General features: G+C 42.9%; 1 pseudogene; it reads right to left on the bottom strand.

Annotated features, from left to right (window-relative positions):
• Window positions 1–27,327, bottom strand: part of LOC127043777 (craniofacial development protein 2-like) — a 48,688-nt pseudogene extending 21,361 nt beyond the window's left edge.
• Window positions 27,328–27,589: the final 262 nt, after the last annotated feature.

Here is a 27,589-nt window from a genome sequence, read left to right as displayed (position 1 = left end):
TAACTTTGCAGATATGCCAAAGGCTTTTGGAAAAAAGCACCTCCTTGTTTTGGTTTGCCCTCTGACTTCCTGGGTCGAAGCTTTTCCTACTGCTAATTGTACTGCTGCCACAGTGGCGAAGATTCTCCTTAGAGACATTGTAGCCCGTTTTGGCATCCCTCTTGTGCTCGACTCAGATCGCGGACCTCACTTTACTGGTCATGTCCTTGGCCGTTTAGAACAAGGACTGGGCATTTCACACTCCTTTCATACACCCTACCACCCCCAGTCTAGCGGGAAAGTTAAGCGTATAAATAGGGAACTTAAGTTTACATTGGCTAAATACTGTCAGGAAACAGGATTAAAGTGGCCTCAGGTACTTCCCTTGGTCCTGTTTCACCTTCATACTCACCCAACCCGCGCATTGGGATTATCCCCCTTTGAACTGCTCTATGGACACCCCCCTTTCAAAGGCGGGGCGCTACCACGTGCTGATGTTTCACTATTGGGAGGGGATCATTTAACCGCGTGTTAGTTTCTCTCCCTACAGGCTCGCCTCCGTACCCTTTGGAAAGCCTCGCAGTTTTCCCAGACCGTGCCGCTGGAGGAACAGATCCACCCGTTCCAACCAGGGGACTTCGTCTGGGCCAAAAAGTTCGTTCGTGACGACACCCTCCAGCCAAGGTTTACTGGACCCCACCAGGTTCTTTTAACAACCCAGACTGCAGTGTTCCTGGAAGGACGCAAATCTTGGATCCACCACTCCCATGTCAAGCCAGCCGTAGTGGACCACAGTGACGGACCAGCAGCTCTTGTCACCACTGAGGACACTGCCTTCGACCAGTGGACCAGCTTACCTCTCTCAGACATTAGACTTAAATTGACTCGAAAAAAATGAGAGGACCCTTTATTCTGACAACTGTATGTTTTTTTATGCTTTTTTAGTTTATTTTCTGCTTATGAAGAATGCTGTGTTTTTGTAAATGACACCTACTCTGACACTTTCAACGTACCAAACACCTAAGGGAAATGGCTAAAAACTACTCCTCTGGCCAGCCACCTTATGATTGGTGGGGAGCCTTATGAAATTGGCTGCCCGGATTTGGGTGGGTTAAAAAAAAACTCTTGGTGGGTGTTGTTGGGGCCATAGTAGTCCTTATAATACTGTGTTGCTGTATTCAGTGTGTCCCCTCCCTCATAAACTCATGTAAGTCAGTTTATTCTTTTCCCACTTCAGCTAAAAGCCTTACTCTCTTCGAATTGGCCCAGGCTAAAATTGCCAAGCGGCCCTTGAGATCTTGAAATAGGGTGTAGCTTTTTGATTAATAGTTATCTCAAAGCTACAAATGGAGGAATGTTGGGTCTAAACTTTTGGTGAACTTTGGGGAGCCAAAACACACCCAGACTGACTGTCTCTGCATAATCCTTCCTGAACCCTTTTGAACAAAGCACTGACCTGCAAACTACTCATGACACCCCCTTTCCCTAGTAGCCATTAGCCTTTATCTCTATGCATTTACTTGTTAACTTGCTTTTCCTGTAAAATCTTGATTAATTATGCATGACCATTATCTTTTGTTAATCACTTTGTTTACTTCTGTGTATAAATATTGATGCTCACCCCTAATAAAGGGGCCACACTTAATCTAAAGCTTTTTAGAGCTAAGGATAGTGTGAGCCCGTTGATCAACGCATTGGTGTCTGGTCTCTGACAGAATTGTGTGCCCCATACCAACTCCGCACGAACTCGGGTGCTGGAGAGGTGAGTGAGGACTTGCTTTATTACCTAACAACACCATCACAGTACCCTAAATCTGAGTTAAACATTAAGTATGTTTGAGAGGTTTGTGGCTCTGATGACCCTTTCCATAGTTGGATAGACACAAATTATCCACTTTATATGTTCTTCTACCCTGATTGTGTGCAGAGATCTGCAGATTTGAGGTGCTTCAAAAAGGCAGAACTGAAGCAATAAAATGGACTTTTGGTAAGAATTTTAAACATCTGTTCTCAATTATACTGGTGTGGGGCCAGCGAAATATTCTGGATTTACATTATTGTAAATGATAGCAACATTTAATCCTGCTTGTCTTAATAAGCTGCATAAACAGTATCATTTTTCTAAAATTAATTGTGTTTGGACTGCTATTAGGGAAAGCTGAAATGCAATACCAAAGGTAACTTGATTAAGAAAACTGTCATTTTTATATGACCTTCTGATTTTTCATCTGGGAGGGAGAGTTTTATTCTGATTACCATAAAAATGAAGGAGGAATGTTCCAGATATATAAAAACACTGTTAATTGGATCTACTGATGCATGCCTGGAAATTTTGATCTCAGTAACAGAAGTTATATAGGTATACTGAGAAGAAACTAGACACCATTGTATAATAACATTACCCTTCCTGCTGCACCCATCTGAACAAAGTCAACAGTACGTTAGAACACACTGTCTTCCATCTTCAAGCTAAAGACCGGCAGATTCATTATGTCTAGACATACTATGAATTCAGACTAATAGGAGCTTTTTGACCAAAGGTGCTTTCCAGTGGCTAACTCATCAGTATTCATTAAGGAGAGATTTAGGCTGCTGTGACAAAGAAGAAAATCAGACACAGTAACTTGAACTGTGGCATCATCAAAAGCAATTAACTACATACTAGAGTGACACTGCTTTGTTCAATGGGGAGTGGAAGATGGTAACCAGCAGCCCTGCACAGCAGATTCTGAGCGTTACACACAGAACTTGTGTTATTTTATAATACTGAAGGAGTTTACAGAGAGAAAGGAAGAGTGAGTAAAAATAGCAACTAGGACAGTAAGACAGGCTGTAAGCATGCACTGATAAATGGCTTTGCTCATCCTAGGTCTCGCCAGCTCCTATGTTGTCCAGATATACCCTGCGTAAGTGTCAACAAGGACAGAATTTGCTGCTTTATCTAGTCTTTTAGCTAGCTATCAGGCCCTAGACATCCCCCTAATTAGCATAACCCTTCCTAAGGGAGCAGCTCATCTATTAATGGGCTGTCTTCAATTTTGGATTGTTTTCCTAAACCAAACACAGTTCCTAGTGCAGGGCTGCAGCAAGAAGCAAGTAAGAAGAGAGACAGAGAACATGGAATGAAATAATAGATATGGGGTGGGGGAAGAATTGCAAAGTGTGGGTTCACTCTTTATCCTGGTTGCCCTCTCTGAAATTAAAAAAAAGAAAATGAGGGAATAAAGGAAAATAAAGAAAATCTTTACTTCTTTGTGCTCTATGGAACAGGGGAAATGTCCCTCCCTGTCACAGATAGACACACTGAAATGGGAATGCAGACCATTGCTAGCCTGCATGTAGTCCAGTGGGTGAGACACTCACTGGGACTCAGAAGACCTGTGTCCTGTTACTGACTCTATCACTGGTTTCCTATGTGACTTAGGCAAGTCACTTTGCCTTTCCCTGCCTCTGTTTCCCCTCCCATTCTATATCTGTTTTGTCTACTTAGGGTACATCTACAGTACCCACCGGCTAAAACTGGTAAAAGAATTGTTAAGCAATTTCCTTTAGTACAAACTAATGTCCATGAATTTTAATAGACTATAAGTATACAGTAGGTAGGATTTTGTTTCCCAGTGTGGTTTTCCTTTTCTGAATGAAATCATTTTGATATATATAATTGCCAAATGCTTCTGAATAAACATGAATACACTTTATAATTTTAATGAATTCCTGAAGGCCAGACTTTATTTGTGTAGATAACCTCAGAGATGATTGTTTTCCTTAGAACAATATTGACGTTATACTGGAGTATTGTGCTTTCTGAAAACATTGTTCTCTTTTTAAATCTTTTTTCAAATGTTTTCCATTTTCTTATGAAATCCATCTACGTGTTTATGCCCTCATATTACTGTGCAGCAGGAGTTCTGTTAGGTCCCAAATCACTAGTACCTATTGGAAATCATTCTGGTGTTTGCACTAGCTGCCCCAGTAATTTAGGGTCCCAATCCTGCTACTGGATCTGTGCAGATGCCCCACTGTGCCTGCTCAAGTCCAGCAGCAGGATTTGGATCCCAGTGTGGTTCATGGCAGAGGCAAGGCAGCAGGAGACATTGAAGGACACCAGCAAGTTAGATTTGACCCCAAAACCAAGATTTTACAAAACCTCAGACCAACAGAAATCCTCCCATGCTGGTGTTTGGGATGTCAATGAAAAGTTAGTTTTCCCTCTGCAGCTTTTATCAGTCAGTCACTGCTGGTAGCACCAAAAGCCTGAGAGTGAAACTGATTTTCCTCAGTTTTCATTGTCCAAGCTAAGAGAAAAGAAAGTAGAAAACAAACAGCATAAATAGAGACAGGTAAACTGGATTTCTAATCTCCTTTCCATTTCCTTACTTTAAAGGTGTTAAATCCCAGGGCCATAATCAGGGGTGCTCCTAGGACACACGTGAAAGCTAACCCATAGCAATTTTTTATGGAACATATTTGTGTTACAAGGACTGATCAGGGTTACTACAGGGAATCAGGGGCTTAAAGCCTCATAGAAAAAAGTAGATGAAAATGCAATCTCCAAACCTTTGCTTTAGGCTGCATATTTAGGCACAGCCCTGTGCAGGAAGTAGTGTGTAAACTGCACCATCCCAGCAGTATGCCCAAAAGCACTGCAACTCAGGGCATGACTATACTACAGTGATGTAGCTACGGTGCTCCACTTATAGCCCTGATTCAAATATCACATTCAGAAGCTGTTTTTTTATTTGGGCTTACCCCTGTCCAGTCTCTCACAGCGCTCTGCTGGCCTAAGTTACCGGCTGCTCCTGCAGAAGAGCTACACTTAAGCCCAGTGGTTCCCCTGGTTGGTAGTACTTCAGGATAGGGGCATTCATCAACATTTGCTTCAGCCTGCCAACTGCTTGTTGCTGGGGACCTACTCAGTCCCACTCAACATCCTGACTTGTGAGCTGACGTATGGGTTCCACTGACTGCAGCAGTTATGAACTGAGCCTAGACAGAAATTTTATCATTCCTATGAAGCTCTATGCCCCTTTTCATAGCCACTGGAGCTGGCATGTCTCTGAATGCCTTGATCTTGTTGGGATGTGCTTTCAGTCCCTCTGCTGTAAGCAGATGTCCAGTGTATGTTGCCTCTCACTATTTAGTTGCATTTTTTCTGGGTTGAGTTTTTTATGTTCTTGTCCTTATTTCACTGGAGGAAAACTTGTAATTTTCTGTCATGGTCTCATTCAGCTTCTGTCATATTGCTCCCTTCACCTAAATTAGGATATCATCTGCAATTATTTACATCCTTTCAGCGTTTGGGAGCATTTTCTCTGGAACACCTCTGGTGCGGAGCTGATGCCCATTGGCATAAACAGCCATCTGTAGTGACAAATGGTGTTGCACAGGTTGTCAGCATGCTGGACTCTATTCAGGCTTATGTGACAAAACCTCACATCACTGTCAAGATTCTGGCTTTGGAAAATTCTGCCAAGATGTCATCAATTGTTGGCAGCAGATAGAGACATCTTTTCAATGCCTGGTTTGTGGCTTTGCATAATGCATAACTTGTCTGATGGCTTCTTTATCATGACTATGATGCTTACCCAGGCTGTCCAGGCCTCTGTAGGAGCTATGATACTCCTGCTCCGCAGACTTCCAATCTGCTTGCTTACTGGATTACATAGTGCCACAAATTGTCCTTTGTGGTAAGTATACATTTTCCACTATGGAGTCCATTTCCAGTCACAGCTTTCCTTCAAGGCACCCATTGCTTTTGAAAACATCCCCATATACTTTTAAAATTGTTTTCATTGCTGTCCAAGGGACTCCCCCTTTTGCTTCTTGCACTGCAGGTATACAACTGTGATGCTGCACCCTGTTCAGAGCTCTAGCTTTATAAGTATTCCCTAAGAAGGGTATGTGGTGCTTACCATTCACCACTACAACTTCAGTTGGTACCATCTGTTTTGCAGGTTATTTACTTTGACGTCATATTTTCCTATGGGCTGCATTATGTTCTCATTGCACATTACAGAGCGTGTTTGCTTTGTCATAGGTGTGTTTGAGTCGAGTTCACCCCTGAGCAATCACATTGCAGGAAGCCCTGGCTTTAGCTTATTAATATTGTTGCATGTTCAGAGATTGGTATTATCCTTTCTTGCTTTCCTGTCCCAACCACCTGAACCTGATATTCTTGGACTCAAGGAAAAAGCCATGATGCCATCCCTGCCATCTGATATGTCATTCTCCTCTTGTACATGTCTGACTGAATCTTTCAGAGGCCTTCCTCTGGTCTTGCACACAATGATAAAATGGTTCAACTTGCCACATTCCTTGTAATGCTGTGCTAGTGTGGGGCACTTCTCCCTTACCTGTGCATGCTGTTACTCACACTAAATGCCTCTCATTATGGGTATGAAGCCCTGGCTACCTGCTGTTCTTTGCACCGCACTGCATGTACTTCTGGGGGGTGTTGTACTGCTAGGGCTCTCACTCTCTCTCATGAGGCTTTTGCTGCATGCCCATGTCTAAATATCTGTTTAATGTGAGATTGCCTTCCCAGATCAGCTGCTCCCACAGGTGGTGACCCAAGTGCTGCAGAGTATCCTGTTCCAAATCAGGGAGTCTGTCAAGTCCCCGGAATTGCACTAGCAGCCAGTGTGCATGAGGCAGTAACACAGGGGCCTATCTCCTTCCCTTTGGATTGGTTTCTAGTGAAAAACCTGTGTTGCTCCACAGTTTCATTCTGCTTTGGAAAGCAGTGGTCCCCCAGAGCTTCTAGAATTACTGTCATACTTGAGGCAATGGTGAGCTTCAGAGTGCTGCAGATCTCTTTCCTGATTTCCCAGTAAGGTAAAATAACACTTTTACTGTCCTGTTGTTGTGAGCCTCCTGCATGGTCAGGTCTGTGTACAGCTCAAACTCCTTCTTCCACCAAGCCCATCACTGGGCTAGGTTTGCTGCTGCAAAATCCAGGGCTTCTGGGGCTCTTCAGACTGAGTTCCTTGGCTCATGCTGCCAGGTGCTGCATTGCAGAAAACTCACAGCTCAGATGGCGCCACCTTGTTTCATTAGCAAAGAAGGAAGCTGAATGTAGATTAAGCTGAATAAGTGGAACTTTATTAAACCTTGTGCACTGCTCTATGTGGCTGCCTTGCTGCCAGCCTAACTTTGCCTGTTTCCCATTCCTCTCGTGTCACCTCAATAACAGCCCCTCCAGAGACCATGGACCCTCTGACTTCAGTTCCATTTATTATGATACAATGTTTTTAGCACTGGATGTTCCTGGTTCATTCCCAGTGTATAGGCCAATAGGGCAGCATAACACATGTTCTCACTTATGTATCAAACTCTGCCCCTCATCATTTTTGTTGCTTTTCTCTGAACACGCTCCAGTTTGTCAATATCTTTCTAGTAATATGCCCAGAATTAAATATAATATTCCAGGATCAGAGCTGTATAGAATGATTGGCTCCCTGCTGTGTGATGTGATGCCTTCGCACATGCAGCCCCAAATCAGCCATGTCATGCTATAAACTCCTGTTTAATAATTTCTTGTTCTGTCACACCTAGGTTTGTTTCAACAACTCCGTTGCACTGGTTTCCTACTGAGAATCTCTGTTCCATATTATCTTTTCCCAGTTACATTTGTGATGCTGGGAGACCAAATGGCAGCTCATGCCAAGGCCGCTGTGCATCAACTGAACACTGACAAATGCATAGCTGGAAATAAGTCTAGCTCACCTGCAAGGCCGCCCAGAGGGGGGGCCAAGTGGGGCAATTTTCCCCAGGCCCCGCGCCCCGCAGGGGCCTCCCAGGAGAATATAGTATTCTATAATATTGCAACTTTTTTTTAATGGAAATTGCTTTGCCCCAGGCCCCCTGAATCCTCTGGACGGCCCTGCTCACCTGTGTGTTAGTATTTGGAAAATAGGTATTATATTTATAAAAATGTGTTTAGACTTCATGAAATGCTTGTAAATTGCTGCATGCATTAATCTCACTAATAATGTCTGTCTCTTATGTGATAAGGTAATATTTTCGGATTTGCTCCATAACTGTAAAAGCATTTGCTCTGAAACTGTAAATCTCCACAGTCAGGAGAGGTGCATTACCAAGTGTGCAATATTAGTATGCCACAAAAAGTGATATCTTCTACTCAACAAAAGGAGGCCTATAGACACCAGACAAACCATTGTGGAACAACAGAGGACAAAAGACTTTGTTGATTGCTCCCCTCACACTCATGAAGAAGAGATGTTCATGGGGACTTGTCCCATCAGCTTGAACTCTGGGGGAAGGGAATAAAAATCCCACCTTTTGGAACCTAAGACTGTAACTCATTTGTGTGTGTCTGTTTACTTGCTTTATCCTTGCAAATAATTCTCATTTTTGTCTTAGTTAATAAATCTTTAATTAATTTATTATAGGATTGGCTATAAGTATTGTCTTTGGTGTGAAATCTGAGGTGCAGTTGACCTGTGGTAAGTGACTGGTTCTTTGGGACTTGGAGTACCCTGAATATTGTGTGATTTTTGGTGTAAGGAGCCAACTATCATAAAGACAAGCTTACCTGGGTGGCCAGACGGATTGAAGTACCTGAGAGGACTGTCTGTGACTGCATGTTGAGGCTGTTGTAGTGCCTGACACTTGGTTAGTGACATCTAAGTATGAATTTGGGGTGTATGTCCTGCTTCTTAACAGTCTACTCTGAGGTTGAAACTCACACTTCTGAGCCCCGCCAGACAGCTTGATAACATTAGTGTGCCTTTTTCCAAAATGAAATTTATTTTATTCTCCTCTTCCTGTATTTATAATCTATTATTATTTTTAGTAGTTCTGAGAGGCCCCAAAGGAGATTGGGATCCCATTGTGCTAGGCATTGCACAAACAATGCAGATAGCTGACGCAATCTCAGAACGGTTAGCAATTATCTTCGAGAACTCATGGAGGATGGTTGAGGTCCAAGAGGACTGGAGAAGGGCAAACATAATATCTATCTTTAAAAAGGAGGAGAAAGAAGACTCCAGGAATTATAGACTAGTCAGCCTAACTTCAATACGTGGAAAGATTTTGGAACAAATTATTAAAACAGTCACCTAGAGGATAATATGATTATAAAGAATAGCCAGCATGGATTTGTCAAGAACAAATCATACCAAACAACCTAATTTACTTCTTTGACAGGATTACTGGCCTACTGGAGGGGGGAAGCAGTAGACATGATATATCTTGATTTTAGTGAAACTTTTCACACAGTCTCACATGACGTTCTCATAAACAAACTAGGGAAATGCCGACTTTATGACTTTACTCTACTAGATTACTTTACTATAAGGAGGGTGCACTGCTGGTTGAAGTACTTTACTCTATGTGTAATTATCAACACACTGTCAAACTTGGAGGGCATATATCATGGGGCCCCACAGGGCGTCAATCCTGGGCCTGGTTCTATTCAATATTTTTGTTAGTTGCTTGGGTGATGGAGTGCCGAGAACACTTTTAAAATGTGGGGATGACACCAGAGAGGTTGCAAGCACTTTGGAGGGCAGGATTAGAATTCAAAACCACCTTGATAAATTAGAGAATTGGTCTGAAGTCAAGAAGATGAAATTCAATAAAGACGAGTGCAAAGTACTTCCTATGATGGAAAAATCAAATGTACCGCTACAATATGGGGAATAACTGGCTAGGCAGTAGTGCTGCAGAAAAGGATCTACAGGTTAGAGTGGATCACAAATTTGAGTCAATAATGTGAAGTGGTTATGAAAAAGGCTAATATCATTCTGGAATATATTAACAGGAGTGTCATGTGTCAGACAAGAGAGGTAATTGTCCTGCTCTATTTGGCACTAGTGAGGCCTCCGCTGGAGTACTGTGTCCAGTTCTGGGTGCCACACTTTAGGAAAGATGTGCACAAATTGGAGAAAGTCCAGAAGAGAAAAATAAAAATGATGAAAGGTTTAGAAAACCTGGCCTATGAGGAAAGGTTAAAAAAAACTGGACATGTCTAGTCTTCAGAAAAGAAGACTGAAAGGGGACCTGATATCAGTTCTCAAATATATTCAGGGCTGTTATAAAGAAGACTGTGGACAATTGTTCTCCATGTCCACTGAAAGTAGGACAAGAAATAATGTTCTTAATCTTCTGCAAGGGAGGATTTAGATTAAATATTAGGAAAATCTAACTATAGGGGTAATTAATCTCTGGAATAGGCTTCCAGGGGAGGTTGTAGAATCCCCATCATTGGAAGTTTTTAAGAACAGGTTAGCCAAACACCTGGTAGGGATGGTCTAGGTTTACTTGGTCCTGCCTCAGGGCAGGGACCTGGACTTGATGACTTCTCATGGTCCCTTCCAGCCCTACATTTCTATGATTTTGTGAAGCAGACAATCCCTGCCTTGAAGAGTTTGAAATCTAAATAGATGTGGCTGGGAGAAAGGAAGTGTTATCTCCACTTTACAGATTGATAAGTGAGGCACAGAGATTAAACACCTTGCTCAAGATTTACACAGAGTACAGTCAAAAAATTAACCTAGATCTCACGAGTCCTAGTCTAGTACACTAACTGTAAAGCCATCCTTCCTCTCATCATCTTTATATTATTTCCTTTGTCTTCACTATGCTCAACTCTTCCCAATTTGGTTTCCTCTCTGAATTTCTTTAATTTTCTGTTTAATCTTTCTCCAGATCATTAAATAAGATGTTAAATGAGAATGGACATAACGCCAGTAAGCCACTAGGGACCAAGCTGATCTATTAATGCTTAGCATTACCCTTTGGTTACAATTCAGGCAGTTCTAATCCCCATCAGTGTTCCTACCAAGACAATTATGAGACTAATATTTCACAAGTCAATGTATCAAGTGCTTTGATAAATCTAAATATACTGGGGCAAATGCTCAGCTGGTGTAAATTGATATAGCTGCCAATGGAACTATGACAATTCACAACATCTGAGGATCTATCCCATTATACTCATACTCCTTTTCCTTCACCTACAATTTTTAAAATTATATCCACAAAAGCATTCAGGAAGCCTGGCAAGATGTGGCATAAAATCCTGGTTCCACTGAAGTCAATGAGAGTTTTGCCATTGACTTCAATGAGGCCAGGATTTCACTTCTGTTCCTTAAGATCCCATGCTTCTAGGATTCCTGGCTCTATATTACTCTAGGTATTTGTTGATTTTCCTCTCTGAATATTTGCTCCTTTATTTTATCAGGGCTGGAAGCTGGACTTCACTGGAATGTAACTGCCAGTGTCACTCTTCCTTCCCTTCGTGGAAACTGGAACCACATTTGCTTTTCTTCCATTTCCCAGGTATATCCTCAAGACTTAAATTACCATTGAATTCCACTGAATAACACGGAGATCCTGTAAAGGAGACCCTCCCTTCATGTAGGATAGATATAATTTTAAGGCTCTAGCGCTCCTCACTTTTCCATAACTTTAAACAAAAATAATTGTCAGTGTAGCCCTGAGGATACAAAATGTCTTTTTGATAAATTTAAGTATTTGATGTAATAGGTGTATAGATTTATAATGCAATAGCTGTAATGCAAGAAACCTACAGGTAAAACATCCTGTATGACGCCAAGGCAACTTCAGCACATTTTGGGACCCTTACTCAGAAAAGTGATAATAAGACAAAATACCTAAGCAGATGTCTGGAGACTTTTAACTGAACCAATAACAGTAAAGGGTGGAAAAAGGGATTTTTGCCCGCAAATCTAACAAGTACACCACAAATGCGTACATACCTGTCATTCATACGCACAGACATCTTAGCCTATAAGACAAGTGTACCCTAACATTTCCGTGGGGGAAAGATGAAATTTGGGCATAGGAGGAAGGATTTCCGAATAATGCTCTGTAAAGGGTGAGACAAATCACCATTAGATAGGTGATACACCCATCTGTCTGTTCCTGTCTACTCTTCATCGCCTCCACCCCCATCTACGTATCGATGCTACCCATCTATGAAGGCTGTTAACTATTAATAGGCCGTAGTATTATTTCTTTTCAAAACTGTAAGTAAAAAGGAATCTAATTCCCCTTCTGCTTCATTCTTATCCTCTAAAGCATCTAGAATATGTAGGGTTAAAACCAAAACGAATACAATGGCTTCCTCTATCAGAGGTGTGAAAAACACCCAAAGTGCTGCTGCACTACAAAGAGTGAGCTTATAACAGTGTATTATCATAAATATATCTCTTAAAGAACTGTGATATTTTGTAACTTTATAATCTTGAACTGCTTTAACATTTACTTATTGTTTCATTGATTTTAATAAAAAGGTCTTTATGACTATATCTGTCTCAGTGTAAGTTCCTGTCATATACCCCGAAGTTCCTTTTATAAACTCTGTGAAGCCTGATTCAAGACGAACTTTACCTTCTGATCAAATATATTGGCGAGCCAAACCCATACTAATTAATATCCAATAATTATTATTAATATTATTAATTAATTAAAATTAATTAATCAAATAAAATTAAATTAAGTGGATAAATTACACCAACCCTGCTAACCCACCCCAAATCAGGCTACATCAGCAGAACATTAAAGGTTAAACTGCATCTTTGCCACAAGACCTGAGAAAGCGGCAGGGCACAGATGCACTGCTCTAAGAATAGATATAGAAATAGATTGCAACTCAAAGGGTACATCTACACTACTCCCTGGATCGGCAGGTAGTGATCGATCTATTGGGGATTGATTTATTGCGTCTAGTGTAAACGTGAATAAATTGATCCCTGATCGCTCTGCCGTCGACTCTGGAACTCCACTACGGCGAGAGGCGGAAGCGGAGTCTATGGGGGAGCAGCGGCCATCTATCCCGCGCCATGAGGAGGCGAAGTAAGTGATTCTAAGTTGATCTAAGATGTGTCGACTTCAGTTATGCTATTCTCATAGCTGAAGCTGCTATCTTCGATCGATTCCCCCCCCTACCCCCCAGTGTAGACCAGGCCAAAGTCACAATCTGGTTCCTCCCTTTCACCTAGGGCAGATTACTTCCCCTGGTACACTGGCTCAGCTACCTGCTCATTCCCCACTCACAGGTGCAGGATGGAAGTTGCCACAATGAAACTGTTCTCCTCCTACAAGGTGGGTAACCTACAGCCCTTCATTCCCTTGCCTGAGCACATAAATCAGCTCACAACTGAGCCCTATGCTTGTTAGGTAATTCCATGGACCATGAATACCCTAACATGTACATTACCTAGTATGTATATTATCTGAAATGACTGATTCGTATATGTTCACATCTCCTGTCTGTTTTTCAGTCAATATTTGTTTGACAAGGTCTATATTATGCACTAATTGTTCAAACTTTTTTCCTTGTTACAGATGGATTTTTAAGAGGAGTCCAGGGTCTCCACTGGTTTTGAGAATTTCATTCTCTTTATTTATTTATAGACACCTTTTCTCTCTCTGATACCTCATTCCACCCAATAGACAATATTTGTAAAAAATTGTAACATGGGGATAATGATACTGCCCTCCTTTGTAAAGTGCTTTGACATCTACTAATGAATGCACCATATAAGAGATTCATATTTATTAATTAATATTAGTAAAATTTATACACAGTTTCTCATTCCCCTTTACGTTAGTTCACTACTAATCTTCTTTTTTGTTTTTTTGTTTTATTTTTTTGTTTTGCTGACTCTGCTTTTTTCCTGAAAGCCTTAACTGGTCCTTTCTATTTTTGTCGGGTTGCCACCACCATTTTCTACTTGTGCTGCAGATATTTTTTTTAACCTCAGATCTTTGAGCAGTCCCATTGACCCCTAGACAGGGAGTCTAGTGGATGGTATGGAAGAAGTAAAACTTGGAGCTTTCCAGAGATTCAGTCCTTCCGGAATTAAACAAGCCACTTTATGAAAGCAACAGCACATTCCAAGGTGACTTGATTCAACAGCCCTATTAATATTGGCTCTCCATGGGTACTGAATGCACTTAACCCTTCAGCTCGTGGCTCACAATACTCCCAAGCATGCCATTATCAGAGTACAATGACAGAGCCACTCTTGTTATTTTGGGGGAATGTGATGGTTTGAAGTACTAATAGACTCTGTGGAATTTATATAATTGACCCACAAGGTATGAAAAGGGTTGAGGGGCTGAGTTTTTCACTGAAATGTTTGCAAATGTAACTTGTCTCAATATCTCAGTCAACATTAGAATTATTTGCTAAGGTAAATTCCACTGCTGCCTGAGTCTTGGCCTTTGTCTTTCCCCACTTATGCTGGAAACATCTGGAACGCCAAGAAGACAAATGTCATCCAAGGAAACTGGTCCAGTTTAAGGGGCAACCTGTATATTAAAAACTGTAACATTCAACGGAGTGAGAAAACTGATGATCTAAATACTGCCTTATGTAATAAGGTTTAAGGTTTAGATTGTGCGTTTTTCTTTTCTTTTCTTTGATAACGTACTCTGATAGTTATGCTTACCACTTGTAATCACTTAAAATCTATCTTTCTTTAGTTAATAAACTTGTTTTATGCCTTACCTAAAACAGTGTATTTTGCTTGAAGTGCTTGGTAAACCTCTGCTCAGGTTGAAAAGCTGGTGCATGTCCTCTCTACATTGAGGGAAGGGCAGACTAGGCTATAAACTTACACTGGTCAGGCTTCTGACCAGGGCAGGATGGTACAGCTCAGGGGTGCTAGGCTGAGGGAATTGGCTGGAGCCTCTCTGTTGTTAGTTCATGAGTGTCTGTTGGAAGCATTCATATGTCATCGGGGTGTGGCCTTGTCTGTGTAAGTGCAGTATCTGCCAGAGGTTTGCAACTTAGCACAGCATCACAGTGTGTGAGGGAGCACAGGAAAGAGGACTCAGCAGTACCCAAGTTCCAGGTTGCACTCTGGAGACTCCATCACAGTTAGTTTAATGCTCTAACCTCAACAGCTCTGCAGAACCTTTTGAGATGAGCATGAAACTGTTTGCAAAAACCACAAAATATTCTCTTAATTCAAATAATTTTATGTAAAATAGTTATCAAAAGAAGCTTTCCTGGCAGTACTTTTGGTATACTTCAGAAATGTGTTTGGACCTTTGTGCTGATCAGAGGCACGTATATATTTACATAAATTGAGAAGACGCAAGGAAAGGTGCACGTGACCTAGAAGAACATTGGAAAACATGAAAGCATTTGTGTATGACTGTACCATTGCGGGTAAATCACTCTTTAAATCCTTTCTCCTCCTCTGGCAGAGGGAAGAATTGAACTTGGATCTCCCCCATCCCATCTAACTAGAGAATTAAAAGGTATAAGGTAAGTGACAGCATCACTGCCTTTTCTAGCCAGAGTTTGATTGGGACTCCTATCAGATCAGGCCCTCCACATGACTTAGACATTCATCTGCCTATTGTCCTCTGGTTTGTGAATTGCTCTAGGGCTTAGGTGGGAGATAGGTGTTCAATCACAGAGGCAGAAGTTTAGGTGCCAAAGGAATGCTTACCCTCAAAATGTAGGTGTCAACTAAGTTTAGACACCTACACGGTTCAGTGGAAGTTTTGTGGATTGCAGTGGAGCTCAAAAATGGGACTTAAGCACCTACATATCTTGTGGATCTGGACAAGAGAGACTGTGACTTTCCCAAGGTCACACAAGAAGTCTGTAGCAGAGCTGAGCGTTGAACCCAGATAGCCAGAGACACAATCCAATGTTTCATCTAATGGATTGCATTTCAAATTCAATCTTATGATGAGCATCTTTTCATTGGCCTATGACTTTTAACCCTCTATCTAATATAACAACCAAAGCCCACTCCCTGAGCCTCCTAGTTCCCTGTGATAAATCTCCCTCCCCTTCAAATTTCAGTAACCATGTTGATCAAAATGTGTAATGGAAAATTTCATTAAAAATAGGTCTGTTTGGGATACCCTGGCAAATGAAAACAACTTTGAATATTTCATTTTTCCCCCTCATTTTTCAAGCAGCTTTCCTAGTTAAGAGTTCCCCTTTAATGGCTGACATACAAAAAGAATGTGAGCTTCTGTTGTCACCTGGTTAAGGATTTGTCCTTTTACTCAAGTGGTGGAAGCTTGTACCATTGGTATTGAAGATCCTGGCTTTTATCCCAGCTGCTAATTTGTGGAAGGCAGGCTGTTACAGACTGGCCTCCTATCTCCCCTTTCTGGACACTTCAATCCTTACCAGGTGTTGTGCAGAGCCTCTCTCCACCTGCAGTGCTGAGCAGTGTTACTATAGAGTACCCCACACTCCTTCCCCCGCCATGTGAAATGAGTGGAAAACATGCCATGTAGTGACAGATTAAAAGAGTTTAATCCATGTATCTTAACAAACACAAGGTTAAAGGGTAACTTCATCACAGCTTGGAAGTACCTGCATGTGAAACAGTGGGCATTTGATCAAGCAGACAACAGTATAACAAGCTCTAATGGTTGGAAGCTAGACAACACAGAGTGGAAGTAAGGCATGAAATTTCAACACCGAGGATAATTAACCTTTGCTACAATTTACCCAAGTGGCAATTTTTAAATCAAAATTGGATGTTTTTCTAAAAGATATGCTCTAGTTCAAACAGGAATTATTTTGGGGAAGTTGTATGGCCTCTGTTATACATGTCAGACTAGATTATCACAATGGTCCCTTCTGGCCTTAGAATCTATGTGCCTCAATCCTGGTCTGTAACGACCACTGTGAGCTGTCAGAAAGTAGTTGTTTCTACACACATTCAACCTTTGCAATAGCAATACCAATAGTTACGTGAAACTGAATTTGTTAATTTCACATAATAGTCCTCAGGTGGTAAAACCTTTTCATCACTATCACTCTGGGCCAGATTCCAACCCGTGACCTCAAACTGACAGGTTCCTGTCCTAGTACCATCCAGTCTCCAAATAACTGGTATTTTAATGTACTGTGGAAGTTATTTTTCCCCTTGTTAGTTTTTATAGTTTAATTTGGCTTGCAGTTTAGTTTGCTTTCTCTGTGGACTTTTGGTGATCAATGGCTTCATGTCTACTTGGCAGCCGGTTTCAAGTGAAGTGCCCCAATGGTCGGTCCCGGGGCCAGTTTTGTTCAATATCTTCATTAATGACCTGGAGGATGGCATGGACTGCACCCTCAGCAAGTTTGCAGATGACACTAAACTGGGAGGAGAGGTAGATATGCTGGAGGGTAGGAATAGGATACAGAGGGACTAGACAAATTAGAAGATTGAGCCAAAAGAAACCTGATGAGGTTGAACAAGGACACATGTAAAGTCCTGCACTTAGGATGAAAGAATCCCATTCACTGTTACAGGCTAAGGACCAAATCACTAGGAAGCAGTTGCCAAGAAGGCTAATGGCATTTTGGGCTGTATAAGTAGTGGCATTGCCAGCAGATCGAGGGATGTGATCGTTCCCCTCTATTCGGTATTGGTGAGGCCTCATCTGGAGTACTGTGTCCAGTTTTGGGCCCCACACTACAAGAAGGATGTGAAAAAATTGGAAGGAGTCCAGCGGAGGGCAATAAAAATGATTAGGGGGTTGGAGCACATGAATTCTGAGGAGAGGTTGAAGGAACTGGGATTGTTTAGTCTGCAGAAGAGAAGAATGAGGGAGGATTTGATAGCTGCTTTCAACTACCTGAAAGGGGGTTCCAAAGAGGATGGATCTAGACTGTTCTCAGTGGTACCGGATGACAGAACAAGGAGTAATGATCTCAAGGTGCAGTGGGGGAGGTTTAGGTTGGATATTGGGAAAAAAAAATTTCAGTAGGAGGGTGGTGAAGCACTGGAATGGGTTACCTAGGGAGGTGGTGGAATCTCATTCCTTAGAGGTTTTTAAGGTCCGGCTTGATAAAGCCCTGGCTGGGATGATTTAGTTGGGAATTGGTCCTGCTTTGAGGTCCTGAGGTCCCTTCCAACCCTGACATTCTATGATTCTAAGAACTATGTACTCATCTGTACACTTATTATTCATTGATACACACTCAGCATTGCTGTCATAGAACTGAAGGTCACATATTGTGGATTCTTCAGAGGATAATTCTACAAAGCATAAATAGCTCTAGGAGTATTAGTGCACTGAATTATTAAAAATTCCATCACTAAAAATGAAGACATGATATCATCAGCCACTGCATGGTCTAATGCAGTGGTTCTCAACTAGCAGTCCAGGGCCCACTGGAGGGCGGGGGGCAAGCAAGTTTCAGGAGGTTGACCAAGCATGGCTGGCATTAGACTTGCTGTGGTCCAGGGCAGAAAGCCAAAGCCACACCACATGGAGCTGAAGTCTGGGGTTCCAGCTCCACCACCTAGGGCTAAAGCAAGAACTTAGCTTCACAAGACCTCCAGTGGCATGGGGCTTCGGGCAATTGCCCCCTGCTTGTTACCCCCTAACACTGACCCTGCTTTTTATATGCAGAAGAACAGTTGTTGTGGCACAGGTGGGCAGCAGAGTTTTTATAGCATTTTACAGGGGCTCAGAAAGAAAAAGATTGAGAACCCCTAGTCTGATGGACTGAGCAGAGGACTGAGAGATGAGATTTTCCTGGTTTCTAAACCTGGGTCTGCCATTAACTCAATGTCTGACCCTAAATAAGTAGCTTAGGACCTAGGGATAGATCCTCTGCTGGTGTAAATTATCTCTAGTTCCGCTGACAATAGAGCTATAACAATTTGCTTCAGCAAAGAATCTGTCCCCTACTTTCCAAGGGTACTGAGCACCCACAACTTCAGCTGAAATCAATGGCATCTACAGGTGCTCAGCCCCTCTGGAAGCTTGCCTCTGAACCTCAGCATATCTCATTTCCCTGATGTTTTCAAAAACTGCGAGATCACAGGGGTCAGCAGAGAAACCTGTGTCATGGGGGTCAGGCAAATGAATTAGGCAATGTTTGAAAAGCACTTTGAAGATATAAAGAGCTCTCTAAAGTGGAACTCAGAGCAGCTGTGGAGTGATGAGGAGCAAAAGTTTGTTACACTATCTATCTGCCCTCTGCAATCTTGGGTCTGGCCAAAAACTAGTTTGCCCTTCTACATAAATTAGACAAGTCTCAGGGGTGCTCTAACTTATGTTGGCTAGGTCCCTATGAGGACTTTTGCCAGCAGAAGATCAGCTGGAGCACTGTATTCTACCCTCTCCCCACCTCTTATGCCAGGGAAATCATCAGGAGTCTATTTAAGGTAGTTTTAAATCCCTTTTGCATAGCTGAACCTCAGAACAACATGGAGTTGAGCTGTAATAATTTTATGAATACATGACTTGAGCTGTTGAGATTGTTAAGGTACAACTGTACTGGGTTATTGGAATGTGTGAAAGTATTGATTCAATTTAATAGTGAGATATTGGGAAACAAGCAGGAAGACAACACAATGGCCTAGATAAGTAACAGCCCAGTAAACACTTAAAAGACAATAGCCAAACTATTAACTGTAGAGAGGCAACTTCCAAGCTCCAGTCCATGTTACACAGCTGTTTCACCAAGGCTGAAACCCTAGAGATTGAAAGGGCACTAAGCAGTTAAAGTTAAAAGACCCTGGAGATGGGAAGGGGTGAGCTGTCAGTTACTACTCACCTGCAGACTAACAGAGATACTGATGGAAACAGAGGCTGCAGGTAAGCAGTCAGCCAAGCCCTATCCAGTACTTGGGGGCAGGGGAGTAGCTGGGCTAAGTGGAATTTGCATACATTGGCAAGGAAAGGGTGGGTTTAGGTAAGATATATGCCTATTGGCTTTTATTGTTACCCTGTTCTCTGTGCTTGTTAAATTACTGTGGACAAATACATCATACATGTTTTGAAGACACTGGCCTGAGCCATTGGATTTCATTCGGCTCACAAGCTCTCAGTGAGGATTTTATAGCTGGACTCAAACCCAGTTGGGCTGACTGAGGTAAATATGGTTAGTAAACAAGGATGTTGTAGCCTGATGATCCAGTCTAAAGTGGGAGTGAACTGCTAGATTCCACTCAGTGAAGTGCAGTTGTAAGCCTAACACTCAGAAGAAATTCCCAGGGAAAGAGAGAGAAAGAGATCATAAGTGCAGCTCACCCCTGAACCATAACAGAGCCCTGTATCTTCACTGACTGAACAGAGAAGACAGAAGTTTTGTCTTTCTAAAACTAATCAAAAACATGTTTTGTTTACAGAAGGTTTTGGTACTACTTACACTTTTGCAGTGCAAAGTTGACTACAGTACACAAACTAGACTGTTCCTATTCAGAGGGGGCTCTCGGGTGTGTGTACATTTTGCAGCACAACTGCTGGTGCAAACAACTAATAATAATGAAGAAAATGTTAGTGAACAGTACACTGAAGATTGATTCTTTGCTAAAAAACATCGATAAAAATGGCATTGTGGGTTCTGGATTTATTGTGTCTTAGTGACTTCCTGTTCATATTTGCTCAGTAGACAAGTAAAAAGATATTGGGATAGATCCTCAGCTGGAGTAAATCAGCATAGTAGAGCTACAATGATTTACAGCAACTGAGGAGAACCTGGCCCATAGTTTCTAGATGTGAGTCCTGCAAACTCAACTTTGTCATTAGTAACGAAGATTCTGAGGGACAAATTCTGCTCTCAGCTAAACCACTGAAACCTCATTGTATCTGTTAGATATGCCTGAGAGCGTAATTTTACGCTGCTATTAGATATTCAGTTAACCATTCAGTTGATGAGGCATGAAGTCAGAACAGAATCCAAATCACTGTGTCAGATCTATGCCAGCTCAGCAGTGCAAACAAGTGTAAAAGTAATGGAAATTTATTTTTGTCACACACTGGGAGTGCATTTGTTGAGCAAAAATGTCATTTTTGCATAATCCCTATTCACTGGAACAATTTACCAAGGGTTCTGGTGAATTCTCCATCGCTGACAATTTTTAAAATCAAGATTGGATGTTTTTCTAAAAGTTATTCTCTAGGAATTATTTTGAGGAAGTTCTATGGCCTTTGTTATATAAGAGGTCAGACTAGATGATCACAATGGTCCCTTCCAACCTTGGAATCTATGAATTATAAAACTGCACTTTACACCATCTTTCCATATTTGTTTAAGACATGATAATGGCCTATTGCCATAATAAAGAGCAGGAGTGTATAACTCTTGTTAATTTTCATTAATGAGATGGTGACACATCTGGAATGATCCACGTTTTTGAATTAATGAATAAGCATGATTTAAAAAAACAAAAAACCTGCCAAAGTAAGGCATTTGCCCCACAAAGTGTTACATTGTTCATTCATTTGAAAACGATAGTTCAGTTTGACAGTGTAGTTCTACTCTGAAAAGTGACTCTAAAAATGGCATTGTAGGGTTCCATGTGTGCTGTGTCACAGTTGCTTCCAGGTGATCATAGCAGCCAGTTCTGAAATCACTACCTAGGATCTAAAAGTCAGGCTGTGTTCTTTCCATCTCATGAATGAACACCTATAGCAAAAGTTCTCTAGGTCAAATGATGCTTTTAAATACAACGCTGCACCACGCTGTCTTCCATTGTGCACTCATTTACAAATGTGCAATTCCAATGCTCTGGAACTGGAACTTAGTGAACAATACTGATAGAAATAGTTGACCCAGAAGAATCCAGATCACTCTCCCTTACTTGTATTGAATGTTTCAAGTTGCTGACAGGAATAAAAAGCAGTAAAAGTGTATTTGTCATAAAGTGAACAGCTGTGACTGAGTGCACACAGGAATAATACTCTGCCTTGTCCTGTTGGGTTCCAGGAAGTGGGCGAGATACTCTACCTTGCCCTGTTGGGTAGATACCTCATCACAGAGATACAAATTAATGTTCTGTCTTTCAGCCATCTGAGTTTTGTTTGGAGTTGGACATTTTGGAGATTACGTGGACAGTGGAGTAAATATTTAGTTGACTCACTAGAAATCAAAAGCACAAGTATCAATCTTTGCAGGAGTAAGACCTTAATCTTGCTGGCCATATTGCCTGCTCCTCCCCCAAAAAAGAAATGTCCTTGTATAAGACCAGGTCTAAACCACAGACTATCTTGGTATAACTACATCACTCAGGTGGGTGAAAAATCCACATCCCTGAACAACGTAGTTATACTGACCTAACTCCCCGTGTAGACAACGCTATGTCAGCCGGAGATCTCCCATTGACATAGTTGCTGCCTATCGGGTAGGTGGATTAACTATGACGTTGGGAGATGCTCTTCCATCAGCATAGTAGCATCTTCACTAAAGACCTCCAGTGGTACAGCTGCACCACTGTACGTGAAGACAAGCCCTTAAAATTTGCAAATCAGAATAACAGCAAACAAGACTCCTAAACATTGTAGAGACATTTCATTGATGAAATATTTTCTGTCACTTTGGCATACAAAAATGAATTCTCAAAAGCAAACTTCTATCAACAGAGTTGTCAGACACAGCGGTGGTGAAACAGGAAAATCAGTTGATCATTGTCAGGCAACATAGAATAAATTAATAAACTGCCCTTAACTTTATTATTACACGAATCTTCCAGCTGAGCACATAAGAAAAATTTAACAAGATCATAATAAACTTCCCTGCACTGTTATCTTTAGTCATTCTAAGTTTTGCTGGGAGCAGAAGAGAGATGCAGCAGCCTAATGGTAAAACATTTACACAAAGTGACAATAGCTTATTCTTCTTCTTGGTAGTCCATCGATCTGATGATGACAAATCTGTGCAGATTATCTATGGTTGGTCTCATGGTGCGCCCTCTGATGACTGTATAAGCCAATTCTAGAGGTGCACATTTTGCTGCAGATGGTGCATGAAAAGTTCGCGGTCAGTGGATTGTGCGCTGCTGATGCTCTGTGATGTCGTTCGCGTGCCTTTTGTAGATGCCGGCAGTGGTCTTCCTCAAGGGCGATGCAGGTATTTCTAACTGTTGCATGCCACTGTGTTCTGTCACTGGTAGCGTCCTCAAGGTTCCTAGGTTGATACTGCTGTACTGCAAATTGGCTTTGATGGCATCCTTGTAACGTTTCCATGGACGACCTATATGCCGGATGCCCTGGGAGAGCTCACCATACAGAAGCTGGCAGAGGATTCTGTTGGCATCCATGAGGCTGACATGACTGATCCAATGTAGCTGTGACTTCATGATCATCATTTCGATGCTTGTCATCTGGGCTCTCTTGAGGACCTCGAGATTGGATACTTTGTCTTGCCAGCGGATCTTCATGATGTTGTGAAGGCAGCGCATGTGGAATGCTTCGAGCTGCTTGATGTGACACCTATATAGTGTCCATGTTTCACACCCGTACAAAAGAGATGAAAGAACAACAGCTCTGTACACAAGCAGTTTTGTTGACATCCGGATGTTGTGATGGTTTAAAACTTTGACATGCAGACAGCCAAGTGCCTGTCTTGCTTTCGATATTAGTGCGTTGATCTCATTATCCGGTGATCCATCACTGGATATGACACTACCCAGGAATTTAAAGTTCTTTACTACTTTAAGATGAGTGCCATCAATGGAGATACTTGGGACAGAAGCATTTGATCCAGGTGCAGCTTGATGAAGAACTTCTGTCTTTCCGAGGCTGATAGTTAGTCCGAAGAGTTGCGAGGCCTCAGTAAACTTGTTGACAATGTGCTAAAGATCATTTTCAATGTGAGCCATGAGGGCACAGTCATCGGTAGAGTGCCTCAAGAAGGAGTTTCTGCACTGTCTTAGTCTTTGCATTCAGGCGACGGAGGTCAAAAAGTGAACCATCGTGCCGGTATTTCAAGTATATACCTCGGACCAGATCTTTCATTGTATGGTGAAGGACGCATGCAAAGAACAGGTTAAATAGGACAGGAGCAAGAACACATCCTTGTTTCATGCCATTGGTGATGTTGAATTGGGCTGATGTGGCTCCATCAGACAATACTTCGCCTGTCATGCTGTCATGAAAAAGGTGCATAATCTGGACAAATTTTCTTGGGCTGTGTAGTGGGGCGGACTGCCCCACTCCCTGGGAGGATGGGCTGTGGCAGCCCGGAAGCCAATCAGAAAAGGGCTTGTGGGGAGCCAATCAGGGCCCAGATTGGAGGGAACCAATCAGGGCCAGGCTCACCCATATATAAAGGCTGCCCAAAGCAGGAGTGGGCAGTCTGTCCCAGGCCTTCGACAGGGGAAGGTCAGTCTCCAAGGGGGAGACTAGCACCGTGGACAGCACAGTGCTGGCCAGGCTCGAGGAGGCTAGGGAGCTTGAGCCCATAACCTGCCAGGCTGCAGGCCCTGAAGGGAAGGGCCTACCGGGTGCAAGGGGCCATAGGGGAAGTGGCCCAGGGGAACAGATAGAGGAGGAGAAAGAAAGAGGACAGTGAGGCTGACGCCAGAGGGTCCCTGGGCGGGGACCCAGAGTAGAGGGCGGGCCTGGGTCCCCCCTTCCTCCTTGCAGTACACCCAGCCATTGGCCATAGGGAACGGCCATTATAGACTATGCCCGATCCCTGACAAGAGGTATTAGACTTTGGGGTGTGTGGTTGCATATGGTGGCTGGAATGTTGGACTGCTGATCATCGACCACCGGAAGGGGGTCCAGATGGACTAAGGGACACTTCCAGAGGGCAGTGGCCTCGAAGAGGATGCCGCCAAGCAGGGAGCAACGCGGGTCCAGCGACAGCAGCAGAGAGCAGAGGGCAGAACAACAGACGGGACACCACCAGGAGGGGGCGCTCCACTGGAATCGAGCTAATTCCCGAAATCACCAGCAGGAGGCGCTGCGGGTGGTGAATCCCAACCGGTTACAGGCAGCCAAGTTGTGTTAGAATGGTCCAAAGGGCTTTCCTGTTGACGGTATCAAATGCCTTTGTCAGATCTATGAAGACAGCATACAGGCGCATTTTCTGTTCAATGCACTTCTCTTGTATTTGTCTGACAGCAAACACCATGTCGACTGTACTCTGGCCAGGTCAGAAACCACATTGACTATCCGGTAGATTTGCCTCAGAAATACTGGCTATTAGGTGGTTCAAGATGATGCGGGCGATGATCTTCCCACCAACGGAGAGGAGGGATATGCCTCTGTAGTTTCCACATTCTGCTTTGCTGCCTTTGTTCCTGAAAAGAGAGACAATAGTAGCATCGCAGAGGTCCTGTGGTATGTTTTCCTCCTCCCAGATGCTGATGATCACACTGTGGAACGCTGCTAGTGCTGCTGGACCTGCTGCTTTGCATATCTCTGCTGGTATCCCATCTTTTCCAGGAGCTTTTCCTGAACTCATCTGGCTAACAGCTTTCTTAATCTCATCTATAGTGGGCGGAAAGTCAAGATCTATCAGAGCAGGTTGTTGTGGAATTTCATTGAGGACATTGTTATTCACGGTTGATGGTCTATTGAGAAGGTTGCTAAAGTGTTCTCGCCATCTTTCGTTGATGCCCTCTTTATCTTTAATCAGCGTTGTGTTGTCTGATGAGAGTGGGGAGGTCCTTGGTTTAGAAGGTCCATAGACAGTCTTAGTAGCACTGAAGAACATCTTTGAGTTGTGAGTCTCAGCATAGTGCTCAATTCCTTTGGCTTTGCTCTCCCACCAGTTGTCTTGTATCTGACGAAGGTCCTTCTGTGTTTTGCTCTGAAGGTACTTGAAATGGTCCCATTTAGAGACTGAGGAGCGGTCATTCTGCCATTCGATAAAGGCTTTTCTCTTTACTTCCAGTGCTGAGCATATTTCTTCTCGGTTCTCATCAAACCAATCCTGATGTGTTCTTTTCTTTGGTCCAAGAGATGTTATTGCTGTGTCAGTCATTATCTGCTTGAACTGGCCCCACTTTTCGGTTACAGTACCGATCAATTGTCCGTGGGATGTCAGTTTGTCGTCAAGACTCCTCTGGAAATTGTTGAGACACTGAGCATCCTTCAGTTTGGCTATGCTGAAAGCAGGTCGCACATGCTTAGGGCGTTTGTGCTGAGAGGGAGCGATGTGAAGTTGAAGAGACATCCTGACTAATCTGTGATCTGTCCAGCACTCTGCGCCTCGCATTACTCTGGTGATTATTACATCTCAGATGTCTCGCCTTCTGAGAATGGCATAATCTATCAGATGCCATTGTTTGGACCTAGGGTGCATCCACGTTGTTTTGTATTTGTCCGCTTGCTGGAACAGAGTGTTGGTAATGGTCAGGTCATTTCAGAACAAAGGCTCAAAAGGAGTAGTCCATTGCTGTTCATTTTGCCTACACTATGTGGCCTGGTTACTCCTTTCCAGTTCTCGCTATCAGCCCGGACTCGGGCATTGAAATCTCCAAGTAGGAGTAGTTTGTCTGTTACAGGTGTGGCCTTGATCAGTCTGTCAAGATCTTCATAGTATTGTTCCTTTGAGTTGTCAGAGCATGTTAGAGTGGGTGCATATGCACTGATGATGGTGGCATGACGTTTGGCATTTAGTGGGAAGCGTAGTTTCAGCAATCTTTCATTGATACCCACTGGAAGGTCTGGGAGTTGATGCATCAATGAGGTTTTTATTGCCAGACCAACTCCATATATTCTGTCCTCTGTCTCAGTCTTACCTTTCCAGAAGAAGGTGTAACTACTTCCTAGTTCGCTCAAGGAAATTTCCCCAGGCAATCTTGTTTCACTTAATGCCGCTATATCGATGTTGTAGCGGGCTAGTTCTCGAGCAATGAGAGCTGTCCTTCTCTCAGGTCTTGCAACAGCTTCTCAATATATGAGGGTACAAACATTCCATACACCAATGGTAAGTTTCCTCAAATTTTTCTTTTGGTTTTGGCCACAGGTTGGGTTAAACTGCCAGCCGCGGCTTTCTGGCCTGTTGTTGTAGGACAGGCAATTTTTAGGCCACCTTTTCTAGGCCCCTCCCTTACTAGGGTGAGCAGTGCTGTTCTGAAGAGGGCTGCTCAGCCACCAGGGATGCCGCCGGGCAACTCTGCTGCCCCAGGTACAGAGCTGGACGACCACCTATCCACAGGCTGCCTGCATGCAGGATTGGGACTACGACTCCCAGTGGTAACCTCCACCTGTTGCTTTGCCCCTCCCCCATTGCCACAGGACTTGGGTGGTATGATGATGATGTTTGATGATTTGCACAGGACCTGTGCATGAAAGCTTTTTAAGTGATAGGGCCGTTGCACGGGAGCAATCCCATTCTCTCTACTTTAGAAGCCAGACACCAATGGTACAAAAAATAGTCATGACTGGCAACTTCTTTGGTTGCAGTGGATGACCTTGACATCTTTCGTGCCTTGTCAAGCCCTTCGCTGTCCACAAAGCATTGCAGAACTGCCTTCTTGGCCATTGGATCTTAGTGATCTCTTTCACCCAGTCTGCCAGAGCTGACATTGCATGCAGGCTAGGCATATCCCTAATTCACTGAGGGTTTGAGTCCCATCAGTTAATCTCACCTGGTTTAGCCGGCCTGTCGAAGCCATTGCCCGGGGTGTGGCCACTGCGCATGCTGCAGCTACTTGGAGCCACAAGTGAGAGCTGAGTGACAGGTGGGTACCAAAGTGGACAGACCACCCCCAAAGGGGTATGACAGGTCCCCCATCAGAGGTACTACCCCTCCCTGGACACCCCATACTACTATATGCGTTATTGACTTCACTTATATCTGGGCAAATCAAGATTCTTCTCTTTGTAACAGTGCATTACATTTCAATCTCCAGATGTTAGCTGTTGTCATCAATAACATTTCCAGTAGAAAGTGTGGAACCTG

This window comes from Gopherus flavomarginatus, chromosome 1 (assembly GCF_025201925.1).
Source record: "Gopherus flavomarginatus isolate rGopFla2 chromosome 1, rGopFla2.mat.asm, whole genome shotgun sequence".
NCBI classification, from domain to species: Eukaryota; Metazoa; Chordata; order Testudines; family Testudinidae; genus Gopherus; species Gopherus flavomarginatus.
This window is presented reverse-complemented; position numbering and strand designations above follow the sequence as displayed.